The 15,816-nt window shown below is 50.4% G+C and overlaps 1 pseudogene; it reads left to right on the top strand.

The window, feature by feature from the left end:
* Positions 1–1,630: 1,630 nt before the first annotated feature.
* Positions 1,631–15,816, top strand: LOC119243836 (patr class I histocompatibility antigen, A-108 alpha chain-like; annotated as a pseudogene).

The following is a 15,816-nucleotide window of genomic DNA, read 5'->3' as shown; positions in this document are numbered from 1 at the left end:
TCGCCCAAGCTGGCTATCATTCTGTTGACGTCGTGTAGCTAACGTCCCACATAGGGTGCTAGAACTGCCAGGAGGGATCCAAATGAGGATGAGGGGCATTCTTTAATACCAAGTCTCTCATCCCTGCTGTGAAATATTCGTCGTCAGGACCACAGGTATTCACATTAAACATGGCATGCCGCATCCCCAATTCCTGAAGTACCTGTACCAGCTCGGTGTATGTCTGTCATCCGCTTACCATGTCCGGCACATCTCCCGCATGAGCCCAGACTGTCCGTATGGCAGCCATTATCCATTCCAGGAGGGTGTGGTTGCCCTGGTGATACCATTGGCTTTTCTGCAGCCTCTGTTGCAAGGATGGGTGTAAAGTCACAGATGCCAGTCTCTCCATCACTTGTGCCGTGAAAATAATCCCATCCAGCCCCAGGTCCCACAAACATAGCAGCCAGGCTGCCAAGGGTTCCCCTGGTTTCTGGTGGAACTGTTTGCCCAAGTCCACCAGTTCCGCCTGGGTGTATGGTCGATAGGTAGTAAATTCTGTCATTTGTGGTGGTCTAGAGCCTGACCCTCTGGGGCCATGGTTCGCTGCTGCTTCATTTTCTGAGTCACCACCGGGCGGGCCCAGAGCATGGGACAAGCCTCCACCTCCTCTCCAGAGGAGTCCGGCATCTCTGGGGTCGCAGGTTGGTTTGCCATCGCGGGTTGGGACTCGGGCAAAGGGCCAGCCTCCCTCTCCACCTCTCCTGAGGAGGGGTCTGGCATCTCTGGAATCGCAGGTTGGTTTCCCACCACCGGCTGTGATTCGGGCAAAGGGCCAGCCTCCCTCTCCTTCCTTTCTGAGACGGAGTCTGGCATCTCCAGAATGGTGGGTTGGTTTCTCCGAACTTCTTCCTCCAGAATACACAAACGTTGTTGCAGTTTCTGTATCTCTTCCCGCATCTCATCCTGTACTTGCTGGATTCTAATTTTTTTTTTTAATAGAGGCATGCTTTATTTATTTATTTATTTGTTTGTTTGGTTATACATGCACTGGGTACAGTCAGAAGCGCGGGAGGGTGAGAGAATTCACCAGAGCCAGAGTGGGGAACAGAACAGGCAGACTGATGAAATACACTGCTGAGGGGAGCAGCGGGTGTGGCAGGAGAGGTCTGCATGCCATGTGGGACCCTTGCCGGAAGCTGGGGATTGAACCGTCACTGCAAAGGCTGCCGGCAGCTTCACAACCCAGCGCTCAAACACTGCGTCACCAGGGAGGCCCATGTACTTGCTGGATTCTAGATTGCTCTTTCTGCCTGGACTCTTGCAGAGCTGTGAGAAACACTCATCCCACGGCGCCTGCCACCTCGTGGGCACTGCATCCACTCAGGGTTTCTTCTATTTCATACAGGGCCTGTTCCAACTGCCCCGGGGATCCATCTACCTCTGGCCATTCCTGGGGAGGTGCCCACAGGGAGAGGAGGTCAGCCACCAAGTACCATCTGCTCGTGGCCAGCCACCTGGCAATCCCTCCCCAGGTTCCAAAGGTTTTGTCTGCGTAGAGCCATCCTGCTTTGAACCGTCCTGCCGTCTACACCAGTTGTAATGCAACCAACCCATCCTGGGTAGGTTTATGAACGGATCTAGCAGCCACATGCTCTTCATCGCTGTTTGTCGTCACCGTACTCCTCCGTATGGGGTGGAACTGGGTGATCTCCCGCAGCGTGTCAAAATTAACCGCCTTGGAGACCGGCTGCTGCTTGGAGCCCCCGGCTACGAGGCAGGGGATGAAGCGTCTCAGTGAGCCCTGCCCCCATGACCCGCGTCAGTGTCAGTCTGGTATTCCCAGCCAGGCTCCTGGAGGGGACCTGCTTCAGGGCCTGAGGCATGGTTGTGTCAGTGAAGTGGACCTGATCTGCGTGGCCTCGAGCAGACTGAAAAACACGTTCTCTTTGATTAGAGGCCAGGGTGGAAGAGAGGATAACGTGTAATCATGACACCGAAGGTTATAGGTGTAACCTTAGGTGTAACCTTGGGTGAGATAACAAAATTCTTTGGTGTAGGTAATGGGGTCATTAGTGAAAGAGCTGAGACGCTTTTCAATCTGGGAGAGATCAGACAGAGGGAAAGGGCCACTTTTTCTGCCTAGGGCAAAGGTTGTCTAAGTCGGTTAGAATTTTGGGGTCAAAATGTTAGGGGGAGTGCCTCCCTGGTGGCACAGTGGTTGAGCGCTGGGTTGTGAAGCTGCCCACAGCCTCTGCAGTGCCGGTTCAATCCCCGGCTGTTCCCCGGCCACTGGAGGAGGGTCCCACATGGTGCGCAGACCTCTCTTGCTGCCCGCTGCTCCCCTCAGCAGTGTACTTCGGTCCTTCTGCCTGCTCTGCTCCCTTCTCTGGCTCTGGTGAATTCTCTCACCTTCCCGTGCTTCTGACTGTACCCAGTGCTTGTATAAATAAATAAATAAAAATAACTCTTGAAAAAAATTATAAAAAATAAAAAATAATAAAATAAAAAAAAATGTTAGGGGGAAAGGATGTCCTAAAGCTAAATCCATACAGGCTTTGTGGACCCCACCCCCACTCCAGACCAAAGCCATCAGGACATTGGGAAAGACAAATCCCGTCACCACCACAGGGACGGTTGCTGTACCAGGGTTGCCCTGTAACCAAAAGAGCCCATTTCTGGCCACCTAGAGCCACTGTCCAGTTCATATTTGGGCCAGGCCGTGGTGCAATAGAAAATGAGGCGCTTAGGTCTCACATCCGGCTTTAAATATAGAGGGCCAAGGGCCTTCAGGAGGCACCCCAAGGTGGTGTCTGCCGGAATGTGGGATTGCATTGATCCCGTAGTGAGTGTCCCTCTTAGGATCTCAAACGGAGGGTCGGGGAGGGAGGACAGAGCCCCAGAGTCCCTGGCCAGATCCTCAGGGAATCGAGCGGGAGAGTGAAAGGGGAAGGCGGCGTCCCGCTGTCCTATTTACCTCCAAGAAATAGGATGGGTCGTGCCCTTGAGGAGACGACTCACCTCAGAGGGAGCCCCAAATGGAAAGCGTGGATCAGGAGGGGGTAGTGATCACTGAATAAAGAGACCTCCATGATCCGAGGGACCCTAGAGGCAACAGCTCACCCTGGGAGAGTCAAGAGCCAGGCGCTGGTGGTCCACAGCCCGGCTGGGTCTTTTCGTTCTTCGCAATTATTTGGCGAAGTGCCCTAGGAAGAGAAGGTGGGCCAACAGGAGGAATAGGTGGATGCCCCCTCCAAGGGAGATGGGAAGAAGTTAAGGCAGAAGTGGCCACATGGATTGGAGTTACCAGGGAAGCCCAGTAAGAGACTAGAGCAAGTCCCTGCTCCCCTCAAGTGACATGAGAGGCAGCGAGGGACTGTTCTCCCGCAGGGAGGGTGCCCCGGGTCAAGAACCTGCTGCCAGTAAACCTTAGTGAGCTCGGCGGGGCTCCTGGCATCCAGTTCCATGGGGAGAGGTAGAAAGAGGGAGTGAACGAGAAGGAGAGTGGAGGGTTAGGGACAGGGCAGGGTCCCCACGCGGGATTGAACCCCGTTCCCGGCCAACGCACCAGATGAAAGGTTTGGAGCAGTAAAGAAAAGGAGCCAGGCTAAATTTCTCAAAGGAAGGGAAAATTTATTGCGCCACGGGTGGACCTCAGGGACCCAAGGTGGGGGTCCGTGAAGCCGCACACATTGTCAGGGTGTTATAGGACAGGGAGAGGGGCAGCCCAATCCCCGCAAACCTGCCTATTCTAAATGGGTTCTGCCATCTGCCGCATCAACACAAAACATAGGAGACTTTAATGGGAAGGAACTTTAATAAAACTAGGAAACAATACAGGTAAGGCAAAGAGTCTAGTTTCTAAATGAAGCACCCAAAGTTACCCGTCCCCTTGTGGGTAAAACTCCATCCATATGGGATCGGCCCAGAGCAACGCCCCAAAGCCTGCCACAAGTCTAAAGCATCTTCCAGTGGGACCCACAGAAAAGGGTCAGAAACTACCAGACAAGTCCGGAAGGAAAAGAGCAAAATCAACATCAAGATAAAAGCCGCCATTGTCACCTCCCCATGGGTCTCATCCACATCTGTGTCACCCAGTCCATGACCCAGAGCCAAGCGCAGTTTCTTCACGTGTCTATAGGCTCCATGCGCCTCCTCCAGGTCCCCTGGCTCCATCCTGCTCCTTCCTTCCTCAGTCTCTTCTGCCGCTTCTCCTCTCCCTGCTCAGCTCCACCCTCCCTTGGGTGGGGCAGGGAACCTGGAACCTCCCCCTTTCCTGGGGACCACCCTGTTACAATCCCCCCTTTTAATTTTTATTCTACCATATCTATGGTGGCACAGATGTCATGGTGTAATCTTAGGAGAGTCTTTTTTTCAGGGTTACAATGTGTGTAAGAGAAGCAGCAATTAGTCAGCAGCATTGTCCATGAATGTCCAGTATGACAGTTTTCCATTACTTGAAAATAGTCCATTATCCAAGCCAAAAGAAAAAAAATTTGGAGCATTGGCTAAAACAAGATAGCAAATATATCAAAATCACAGGGAAAAAATGTTAAAATGGTTCAACTTATGCAAAAACGAATTCTCTCAACCTTGATCCCAAACTTTTTAACAACATACCAAAGTTTGCAAACTAAATCTACCTTTTTTAACCATTCTTCCTATTTTTGCATAAAATCACAGGGCAGAAAATAACTAACACAATTTTTTGCTGGCTTTGTTGAAATACTCCATATAGGATCAGAGCGAACCGGTGGCATCCGGTCGATGTATGCTTCAGGTATAAAGTTGGTCTCATCAGACTCCACCTGGGCTTTCCTCTTCTCGAGGGTACCAGGGCATTTTCGTTGGCCGGGTTGTCCAGTCCTGCCAATGGAGGCAAGCTTCCTCACCTTCTTTGGAGGTCTCTGGAACCCTACAGACAAAGCAAACAGGTTCTCCTCTTCTTGGTTTAGATCTTTTTCAACTTTCCGGAAGAATTCCACACAAAGCCACACAATCAAACTCACATCCAATTTTTGTTAAAACAGACAAAATCCCTATGAAAGTTATGCAAAAACAGACTCTGAGATAAGTAGCAAAAATTACTACCACTATTTGTATGCTATGTTGGTATCAAGGGGAGAGAAAATGTGACAAGTTAGCTTTGCTGGAAAAAAAAATTGCAAACTTGCTGCAGATCCTGGTTACTCAAAACAAAACAAAACAAAACAAAACAAAAACTTTGTGGATTCAGGACAGAATGCATAAAAAATTACCAATGAAAGGTTAGGCACGGTAAAGAAAAGGAGAGCCAGGCTACATTTCTCAAAGGGAGGGAAAGTTTATTGCGCCCCGGGTGGACCTCATGCACCCAAGGTGGGGGTCAGTGAAGCCGCACGCGTTGTTAGGGGGAAGCAGGGTTTTATAGGGTGAGGAGAGGTCAGGTGGATAGTTGGGCTCATATGGTGGGAAAAGTTTGTAGGGCAGGTATAGGTTCTTTGTCTGAGACGAGACTCCTAGGGGGAGGGGGGAGGCTCATTGCCTGAGTCCTCCAGGCAGGTATCTGCATTCCTGCCCCCCAGGTGGTCTTCCGGGTAGGCTTTTGCATTGCGGCCTGCTGCATGGACCTTTCAACCAGTATCATGTCAAAGAAAACTTAGTAAATGTCAGGTGTATTTCCAGGTCTATTCAGTCCTTTGTAGGAAAGTTTTTTTTTTTTTACTCTCAACAGTTCCATCAATAGGAATCTGTTGAGAACTTTTCTCCCTATATTTCCAGACCACCCTGTTACAAGGGGAAGCAGGCTTTTATAGAGTGAGGAGGTCAGATGGGGGACTGGGTTTGTAGGGCCAAAAAGATTTGTGGGGGGAGGGGAGTTTCTTTGTCTGAGAAAAGATTTGTAGGGCATGGGAGGTTCATTATCTGAATTCTCTAGGCAGGCTTCCACATTCCTGTTTCCTGGTAGGCTTCCTGGTGGGTTTTTGCATCCAGGCCTCCAGCATGGACCTTTCAGTAGTGAAACAATAGGTAACTTTTTTAAAAAAAATCATACAATTATATGATTATCCTTACATTTACAGAAAGTTATTTTCTTAAAAATGCTTTCTTCGCATACATTGGTTATTAATATTCTAAAGTAAAGAAGTAATAATGCCAATGACCAGCCTCGGCAAACTGTCCTGTGAGGGGTTCCTGTAAGGATGAGAGGGCATGGGACAAATCTGAGGGATTAGGGGGAGGGGGAGTGAGGAGATGCAAACACTTGATCAGGATGCAGACACCATCCTGCTGAGGGTCTCAGCAGCCCTTTATTTATACATTACAAGCAAACCAAGAGTACATAAGCATATGTATTAGAGCAGGAAGATAACAATCATCACATCTTCCTCTAGAACAGCCAGGGGTTTATTTGCCCTTCAGCAAAGGTTGTAACATTCTTTATTTTGAAGAAGGCACAGTTGCTAAACAAAAGTGTTCTTAGAATAGTCATTTATCTTAAACAATCATTTTATTACTAGCAAAAACTTATGTGACTGAAACTAACATTTCTATGTTTACCATGGTCAAGGATTAACTAAGGGCAGAAATTTACCTAAGGGAAGGGAAACAGAGGAATTTTTTCTAACTAACCTATAAAGTTGAGACTAACATATAACCATATTGTTACAGGGCAGGGAGAGGGGCAGCCCAGTCCCCACAAACCTGCCTATTCTAAATGGGTTCTGCCATCCGCCGCATCAACACAAAACATAGGAGACTTTAATGGGAAGGAACTTTAATACAATTAGGAAACAACACAGAAAAGGCAAAGAATATAGTTTCTAAATCAAGCACCCAATGTTTCCCGTCCCCTCGTGGGTAAAAGTCCACCCAAGCAGGTTTGGCCCAGAGCAAGACCCCAAAGCCTGCCACAAGTCTTAAGCATCTTCCAGTGGGGATCCACAGAAAAGGATCAGAAATAACCAGACAACCAGACAAGTCTGGAGGGAAAAGAGCAAAATCAAAATCAACAAAATCAAAATCAACACAAAAACCGCCATTGTCACCTCCCCACGGGTCTCTCACCCACATCTGTGTCACCCAGTCCACGACCCAGAGCCAAGCGCAGTTTCTTCACATGTCTCTCGGCTCCATTTGCCCGCTCCAGGTCTCCTGGCTCCATCCTGCTTCCTTCCTTCCTCAGTCTCCTCTGCAGCTTCTTCTCTCCCTGCTCAGCTCCACCCTCCATTTGGGTGGGGCAGGGAACCTGGAACCTCCCCCTTTCTTGGGGACCACCCTGTTACAATCCCCCCTTTTAATTTTTATTCCACCATATCTATGGTGGCACAGATCTCAGGGTCTAGTCTTAGGAGACAGTCTTTTTTCAGGGTTACAATGTGTGTAACAGAAGCAACAATTAGTCATCAGCATTGTCCATGAATGTCCAGTGTGACAGTTTTCCATTACTGGAAAATAGTCCATTATCCAAGCCAAAAGAAAAAAAATCTGGAGCATTAGAAGCGCGCGGTTGAGGACCCACAGCTAGGCAACCCGTTTTATATCAGGGTGTTGTAGAGCAACCCCGATACAAAATGGGGTGCCTGACTGTGGGTCCTCACCCGCGCGCTTAAAAGGACTTATCAATGCTCTACTGCAGGCACACGTGAAAGGTTAATAAAAGGTTTATTTACAAGGGAAGGGGAAATGAGGAAATGTACAGCTCAGGGAGAAAAGTGGGAGACAAAGTTTTAAATGAGTCCTACCCAACCGCCGATCAGGAATCCCAAAATGGCGCTCTCAGAGTTGGCCGCCAGCCAGGAGCAGTGAAGCCAGGAGGCGAGCGATCGCGAGCCAGAGAGACCCCAAGGCCCACGTGTTTGGTTTTAATATATCCAACCTGGCTGCCCAACTCCACCCTCAGGTCCCAGCTACCCTCCCTTTGGTGGTGATGGGATTTGTCTTTCCCAATGTCTTGATGGCTTTAGTCTGGAGTGGGGGTGGGGCCCACAAAGCCTGTATGGGATTAACTCAGGACATCATTTCCCCCTAACAAGGGCTGCTCTGTAACAATATGATTAAAGCAAAAAACAAAAGGCTTTTATATGGGAATCATCATCTAATATACAGTTTTTAATAAGGTATTGATTCAATATTAAGGAACCAAGGGCCTGGAGGGCGTCAATGCCAGACAAGCCACACTGACTGTTCCCTAGCCCCAAGCTCTCAATTAAGGAAGGAATTCTCCTAATCTAACAGAAGACTTTTTCTACCTATTACTCCTATACTTATCTAGTCAGCCTAGTTTCCGTATCTAACTTTAAGATAAAGGGAAAATTCCTTTTTTCTGTCCTGATTGTTGTTTTAAGGAACTGCAAATATTTCATCAGAGGCAGGGCCAGAGATGGTTATACCTTTTGGTTCTCAGAATGGTTAACACGTGCCATATCAGTAGTGGTATTGTTAGGGGGAAATGATGTCCTAAGCTAATCCCATACAGGCTTTGTGGACCCCACCCTCACTCCAGACTAAAGCCATCAAGACATTGGGAAAGACAAATCCCGTCACCACCAAAGGGAGGGTGGCTGTGTTATAGGGCAGGGAGAGGGGCAGCCCAAAACCCCGCAAACCTGCCTGTTCTAAATGGGTTCTGCCATCCGCCGCATCAACACAAAACATATGAGACTTTAATGGCAAGGAACTTTAATAAAACTAGGAAACAATACAGGTAAGGCAAAGAGTCTAGTTTCTAAATGAAGCACCCAAAGTTACCCGTCCCCTCGTGGGTAAAACTCCATTCATATGAGATCGGCCCAGAACAAGGCCCCAAAGCCTGCCACAAGTCTAAAGCATCTTCCAGTGGGGACCCACAGAAAAGGGTCAGAAACTACCAGACAAGCCTGGAAGGAAAAGAGCAAAATCAACATCAAGATAAAAGCTGCCATTGTCACCTCCCCATGGGTCTCATCCACATCTGTGTCACCCAGTGCACGACCAAAAGACAAGTTTCTTCACGTTTCTCTAGGCTCCATGCGCCTCCTCCAGGTCTACTGGCTCCAACCTGCTTCCTTCTGCAGCTTCTCCTCTCCCTGCTCAGCTCCACCCTCCCTTGGGAGGGGCAGGGAACCTCCCCCTTTCCTGGGGACCACCCTGTTACAGCTGGGACCTGAGGGTGGAGTTGGGCAGCCAGGTTGGATATAAAAACCAAACACGTGGGCCTTGGGTCTCTCCCTATTGCTCGCCTCCTGGCTTCACAGCTCCTGGCTTGCGGCCAGCTCTCAGAGTGCCATCTGGGATTCCTGATCGGCGGATCGGGTAGGACTCATTTAAAACTTTGTCTCCCACTTTTCTCCCTGAGCTGTACATTTCCTCATTTCCCCTTCCCTTGTAAATAAACCTTTTATTAACCTTTTGCTTGTGCCTGCAGTAGAGCATTGATAAGTCCTTTTAAGCGCGCGGGTGAGGACCCACAGTCAGGCACCCCGTTTTGTATTGGGGTTGCTCTACAACAGTAACATTGACTATTTCCAAGTGCATTATTTGTGCTGTCAAGGTTATTAGCTTAACCAGTCGCAAAATTGTTGTTGGCTTATTCTTGAATGCATACTCCAACAACTACCATACCCATTGTCAAGGAAAGGGAACTGTTAAGGAAAAGGGAACTGTTAAGGAAAAGGGAATCTTTCCCTGTTAAAGAGCCATAGACATGGAAATGTCAGTACAAGACAAGCTTGCTTTCTTAACAAGCATATCTAAACAAGGCCTGGCAGCCTGCTAGGCTGGTTGTTCTCCTGGGCCAGTCTCAAAGATCTGCATCCTTCCCCTTTTCCTGTGTCAAGAATTTGTATGCTAACTAACCAATGTTATCAATGAATCATGCAGTGCCATTTGCTGTCAAATTGGTTATTCAGTAATTGATCAAACAGCATTTGCAGTTTTACTTTTAAATGCATATTTTAACATGGTAGAAACTAGCCATAAACAAATGAGAATCTAGCCGGAGTCAGCTAAAGAGATTCCTGACTTTTCAGGAATCTGCCCCTTGCCCGTACCCTTGTCAGACGACAGGAGTAGCATGGCTCCCAGCATAACAACATCTTTTTGAAAGGTTTTATTCTAGCAAAGTAAATATTTAAAGCTATAACCCACATAAAAAAATTATACATGGGATCCGTAATAATCTGAGAGACTATAGAGACATCCTGAGAGAAAAATGTTTGAGAATCGCTGACCCAGTTGCTGGGCCTGGCCTCGGGGAGACAGTGTGACAAAGGTCTTGGTGCAGGAGAGGAGGGTCTCGGGGTGTGGCTCTCAAAGTCTCAGTCCCCAGGGCTCTGTCTGGGGCTGGAAGGTGACTGTTGGGGCTTCCTCATCTCCCCAGTTTCATTTCTCACAGCCTGGACTTGTCCTCCTTCCTGGATACTGGTGACTCACCCCAGGTCTCACTCCCCATTGCCTGGAGGTCTCCAGAGCAGCCAATCAGCAGCCCCGCGGCTCCTGTTCCAAAGCCCTCCCCACCCGCCGGGACTCCGTCTCCCCAGCCCGGGTGGAGGCGCGTCCTGGGGGATGGGGGGCGCAGCCCTCCTGCTCCTGCTCGCGGTGGCCGCGGCCCCGAGGGAGACCCGGGCGGGTGAGTGAGGGTCGGGAGAGGACAGGGCGCTCCCAGAGGCGGGAGCGAGGGCGTGGGCGGGACGTGGGAAAGGCGCGACCTCGCCGCCGCCCTAGTTGTCCCCCCACGTCGGCCCAGCCCTGTCCTAGCCCCTTTCCGTCCCCCCGAGACCCCAGCCTCCTTTTGCCCCCCGAGTCTCGGCTATTTTCGTCCCGCAGCCGCTTTTCGGTCTCACTCGTCTTTCACCCACTTTCTGTCTCGTGGGCGCCCCCCTGGGACTCGAGCCCCCGAAGGGGAGAAGAATAGCCCTGGTCTCCCCTCCCGCCCCCAAGCCCCCACTCCATGAGGTTTTTCCACACTGCGATGTCCCGGTCCGGCCTCGGGGAGCCCCGCTTCATTATCGTGGGCTACATGGACGGACGACACGCAGTTCGCGCGGTTCGACAGCGACTCCCCAGGTCAGAGCGCAGAGCCCCGGGCGCCCTGGGCGGAGCAGGCGGAGCAGGTGGAGCAGGAGGACTGGGACGAGGAGACGCGGATCCTAAGGGACAGCACACTGTGGTACCGCGCGCAGCTGGACTCCCTGCGCGGCCTCTACAACCAGAGCGAGAGCGGTGAGCTGGCGCGGGTGCGGGCCGGGTCAGCACCCCCATCCCCACGGACGGGGGGTCGCTCAGGGTCTCCCCCTCCAGGCTTCTCTGCAGCCTGCCCGGGAACAGCCCGCGGGACTTTCACCCGGCTGCATTTTGGACAGGCTCTCACACCCTCCAGAAGATGTCTGGCTGCGACCAGGGGCCCAACGGGCGCCTCCTCCGTGCGTACAGTCAGTTCACCTATGATGGTGCCGATTACCTGGCCCTGAACGGGGACCTGCGGTGGACACGGCCGCTCAGATCACCCGGCGCTAGTGGGAGGCCCAGGGTGAGGCAGAGAGATTCAGGAACTTTGTGGAGGGCAGGTGCTTGAGGTGGCTGCTCAGATTCCTGGAGTACAGGAAGGAGACTCTGCAGCGCACGGGTAAGAGGGGCCTGGAGGCCTCCCAGTCCTCCCCTGCCTGGAATAACTGCGGGAAATGAGTCCTCTCTCTAGTCCCGAGAGGGGGGACTCCCCTGGGTTTCATGTTCTGCCCTAGAGAGACTCCCAGAGACTCCTGCTTCTCCTGAAGGACAGTGAAGGGATCCAGTCTCTCCTGAGAAAGACAGACAGTCCCTGACATCACACGTCACCGGGTCCTTCTGACCAGGGGCCTGTTTGAGAACCACGAGTTTCTCTCTCAGTCTTGTTTCTGGTCTGAGAACATTTTCATTATGTGATTCCTGCTTTTCTGTGTCATTCACCTTCCACCCAGGTCAGGAATAATAAGTCTGTGTTCCACTCCCTCTGCTTTATCCTACCCTGGGTTTTCATCCTTTTTCTAGAACTTTCTAAGGAATAGGAGAATCGCACAGATTCCCCAGATTAGCCTGTTTTTTACATTTTATGCTTCTAGCTGTTACAGGGCAAACCCCGATATAAAATGGGGTTTCCTGACTGTGGGTCCTCACCTGCGTGCTTAAAGGGGACTTATGAATGCTAAACTGCAGACACACACAAAAGGTTGATGAAAGGTTTATTTAAACAGGAAGGGGAAATGGGAAATAAATAACTCAGGGAGAAAAAGAGGGAGATAAGTTCATAAATGCGTCCTACCCGTTGCGCTGACCTGGAATCCCAGTGACCCACAGAGGTGGCGAAAACCTAGCAAGCCTCCTGGCCAAGCCAGAGACTCCCGGCCACATGACCAGTTAAATACCCAAACGGAGAGCCCAGTTGCTTAACTCCACCCTTGGGTCCTCCCAACCTTCCCTTTGGTGATCGTGGGATTTGTAGTTCCCAGTGTCATGGGGGTGGAGTCCACAAAGCCTGTATGGAGTTTTCTCAGGACATCCTTCACCCGTCATTCCTGCCACACCAGTTGTCTTGTCCATTGTGAGGATGGTCTCATGAGGATTCCTCAGTGTCCGTGGAGGAAACACAAAGTGAGTTTTCTGATTTACCACCTCAGATCCCCCAAGGACACATGTGACCCACCACCCCACCTCTGAGGATGAGGTCACCCTGAAGTGCTGGGCCCTGGACTTCTACCCTGCGAACATCACCCTGACCTGGCAGCGAGATGGGGAGGACCTCACCCAGGAGATGGAGCTGGTGGAGACCAGGCCTGGGGGAGATGGAACCTTCCAGAAGTGGGCGGCTGTGGTGGTGCCTTCTGGAGAGGAGCAGAGATACACGTGCCACGTGCAGCATGAGGGTCTATTGGAGCCCCAAGTCATGAGATGGGGTAAGGAATAGGATATGGGCACTGAGGCTGTTCTCAGGGCCATCAGGAGCCCTTCTGGAGCCCTTCAGAGGCTCAGGATAGGTCTGGGCTCAGGGTGTGATCTTCCCTTCCCTCCCAGTGCCCCCTCAGTCCTCCATCCCCACCGGGGGCATCATTGCTGGCCTGGTTCTCCTTGGAGCTGTGCTCACTGGAGCTGCGGTGGCTGCAGCTGTGATGTGGAGGAAGAAGCGCTGAGGTAGGGAAGGGAGTGGGGGATCTTGTCCACTGAGGGCTTTCACATCCCAGGGAGAACTTGCCCTGCCTGGTTAATGGGAAGTACCATCCACACACACGGGTTTTGCCCAGAGGGCATTTGGTCAAATCCCCCCTCACCTCCTTTCTTCATTTTTCCCAGTCCTGACCTGGGTCTTTAGTTACAGTTCTGGAAACTTCCCTGTTGTGCAGGATTAAAAGATTCCTTTAGGTGTTCTGACTTGATTGCTCCCTGGTCTCACATGATGTTTCTTTCCACAGGAGGACAAGGAGGAAACTACACTCAGGCTGCAGGTAAGTGTGGATCAAGGGTTTGATCCCTGAGCCCCTGGGGACAGTGTAAATGGACTCCATGGGGGAGTCACCTTTATCGGTCCCTCCTGTGGTCTCATGTCTGACCAGGTTCTGCATGCATGTAAATGTTTATAGCAGAACACCCATAAATGTGAGCCACCCATAGTGACTAACTTCAAAAGACAACAGCACTTAAATAAATAGAACAGGGCCTCCCCAGTGGTGCAGTGGTTGAGCACTGGGCTGTGCCCGAAGCTGCCCGCAGCCTCTGCAGCACTGGTTTGATCCCAGGCCGCCGGCGAGGGTCCCATAAGGTGTGCAGATCTCTCCTGCCATGCCTACTGCTCCCCTTAGTAGTATACTTTGTCAGTCTGCCTGTTCTGCTCCCCGCTCAGGCTCTGGTGAATTATCTCACCCTCCCGCGCTTCTGACTGTACCCAGTGCTTGTGTAAATAAATGAATAAATCTTTAAAAATAATAATAATAAATAAATAAATAGAACAAAAATAAGTTTTGCAGGAAGATATCTGGGAAATTCTGCCTTAACCTGGTGTTGCAGGTTAACACCATCAGTGATGAGTCAGGTGGACATGATGAGCGCTGATGTGTTGAATGGAAAATGGCCCTGCACCCCTGGGGTCTGCTTCCCCAAACCCACAGTCCCAGTCAAAAAAAATAAATAAATAAATTGAGGGACAATAGTCCTGAGCAGTGCTCCTTGATGGAAGCCAAGAGTAGAAAATTTAGGGTGGAGGGGTCACATGACCAGAAAGTGGAGGTGGAGGTAGAAGTGGTTAACATAGTCATTAAACCAACTATATAAATGAAAAATGCTTGGGGCCAGCTGAGATAGCAAGTATCAGATGCTACAAGAAATATAAGGAGGCACAGACCAGAGATGGCATGTGGGGATGGAGCCATTGCAGAGACTCGCTGCTCCTGACAAATGAAGCTTGTCACATCATAAGAATAATTAATTTAAAGACAGATGACAATCCCACAAAAGAATGAAGCCCCCCCAACAAGAACACTACCTCCGTGCCCTTTCTGCCCCAGGATGACGCAGCTTTGCCCCCAAGGCTGCTGCCTGGGGCCTGCAGGCTTCTCCTAACACACCCGCCCACTCCAGGGGCAACAATTCCTGCCTGCTTGTGTCTACACAGACATCTTCTTCTTTCTCTCTGTGTGTGTGTGTGTGTTTGTGCCCTCACGCCACTGAAAGGAGGACTCTGGTGAAGCTTTTTTTAGAGGTGACCCAAGAACCCCCACCTGTGACCCCAACACATCTCCTAAACATCACTCCTCACCAATGTCAATGCTATAAAAACAAGAAAAGTTTGAGAAACTGTCATCCAGGCAAACTGGATGGGATTATGGAGCATAAAATGGACAGTAGCAAACACTAATGAAAGTATGGCATTTAGTAATTATGTCAACATTGCTGCATTAGTTGTAAAAAAATACTTGTACTCATGTAGGATGTTAACAAAATGGAAATGGTGTGGGATAAACAAGACCTGTACTACCGCTGCAACTTTTCTGTAAATCTAACAGTGTTCTTTAAATGTTATTTTTTCAAATGCCCTCATTATTTAATAGGCTGTAGAAGGAAAATTTTTTCTCTTTTCCAATTTTCCCAGGTATCGCCGTCCAGGGACTGGAGACAGGGGTTCTGGGAGAAAAGCTGGAAACCTCACACACAGGGCAGGTTCCGGAGTCTCCTTTCCTCTGAGCCCTGCTTCTCTGACTCCTCACAGAGCATCTCACCCCAGGACGCCGCCCTCCAGGACCCCCAACTCTGCCCACCTCAGCCCCCGCCCCGTCCTGGCGGCTCCACCAGAATCCGGAGCAGCGCGGCAGCGCCCCCGTGTGGCCACAGGGCTGAGCACAGGAGACCAGAGCTGCCCTTTTTCCTGCTCAGCCAGGCCCTCCCCAGGCTCGCTGGGCCCCCAGTGGCAGGACAGGGATCTGTGAAAAGGGCACCAGGTCTAGTGACAAGTGACAGGTACTCAAGTTACCTCCCTAGGGACTCCTAGGGACTCAAGAAAGCACCTAGTTTCCAAGTCATAACAACTGGTACTTATAGGAGGAATGTAGAGGATCCAAAGAAGGGATCAGGAAAAAAAAGTAATAATAATAAAGTAAAATTGAAAATGAACATGCAACTGTAACCCAGAGACATTCTGCAGGAGGGGAGAAGGTAGTAGGATCAAAACAAGGGTGGGAAGAGCACAAGGGACCACGGTGACAGTCCACGAGTGAACGGGTGGAGGGAATTTCACGGGGACTATAACCGAGATGAAAATGCGTACATTGTACAAAAATGAAAGATGATGTTAAAAAAAATAAAAACAACTGGTTCCCACATTCTATGCAGATACCCCAAATAAAGAGGGTCCTTCAG

Source organism: Talpa occidentalis, unplaced genomic scaffold (genome assembly GCF_014898055.3).
Source record: "Talpa occidentalis isolate TD23 unplaced genomic scaffold, MPIMG_talOcc4v2.1 talOcc4.13, whole genome shotgun sequence".
Taxonomy (NCBI): domain Eukaryota; kingdom Metazoa; phylum Chordata; class Mammalia; order Eulipotyphla; family Talpidae; genus Talpa; species Talpa occidentalis.
The sequence above is the reverse complement of the archived record's forward strand: the minus strand, read 5'-3'. Positions and strand labels throughout refer to the sequence as shown.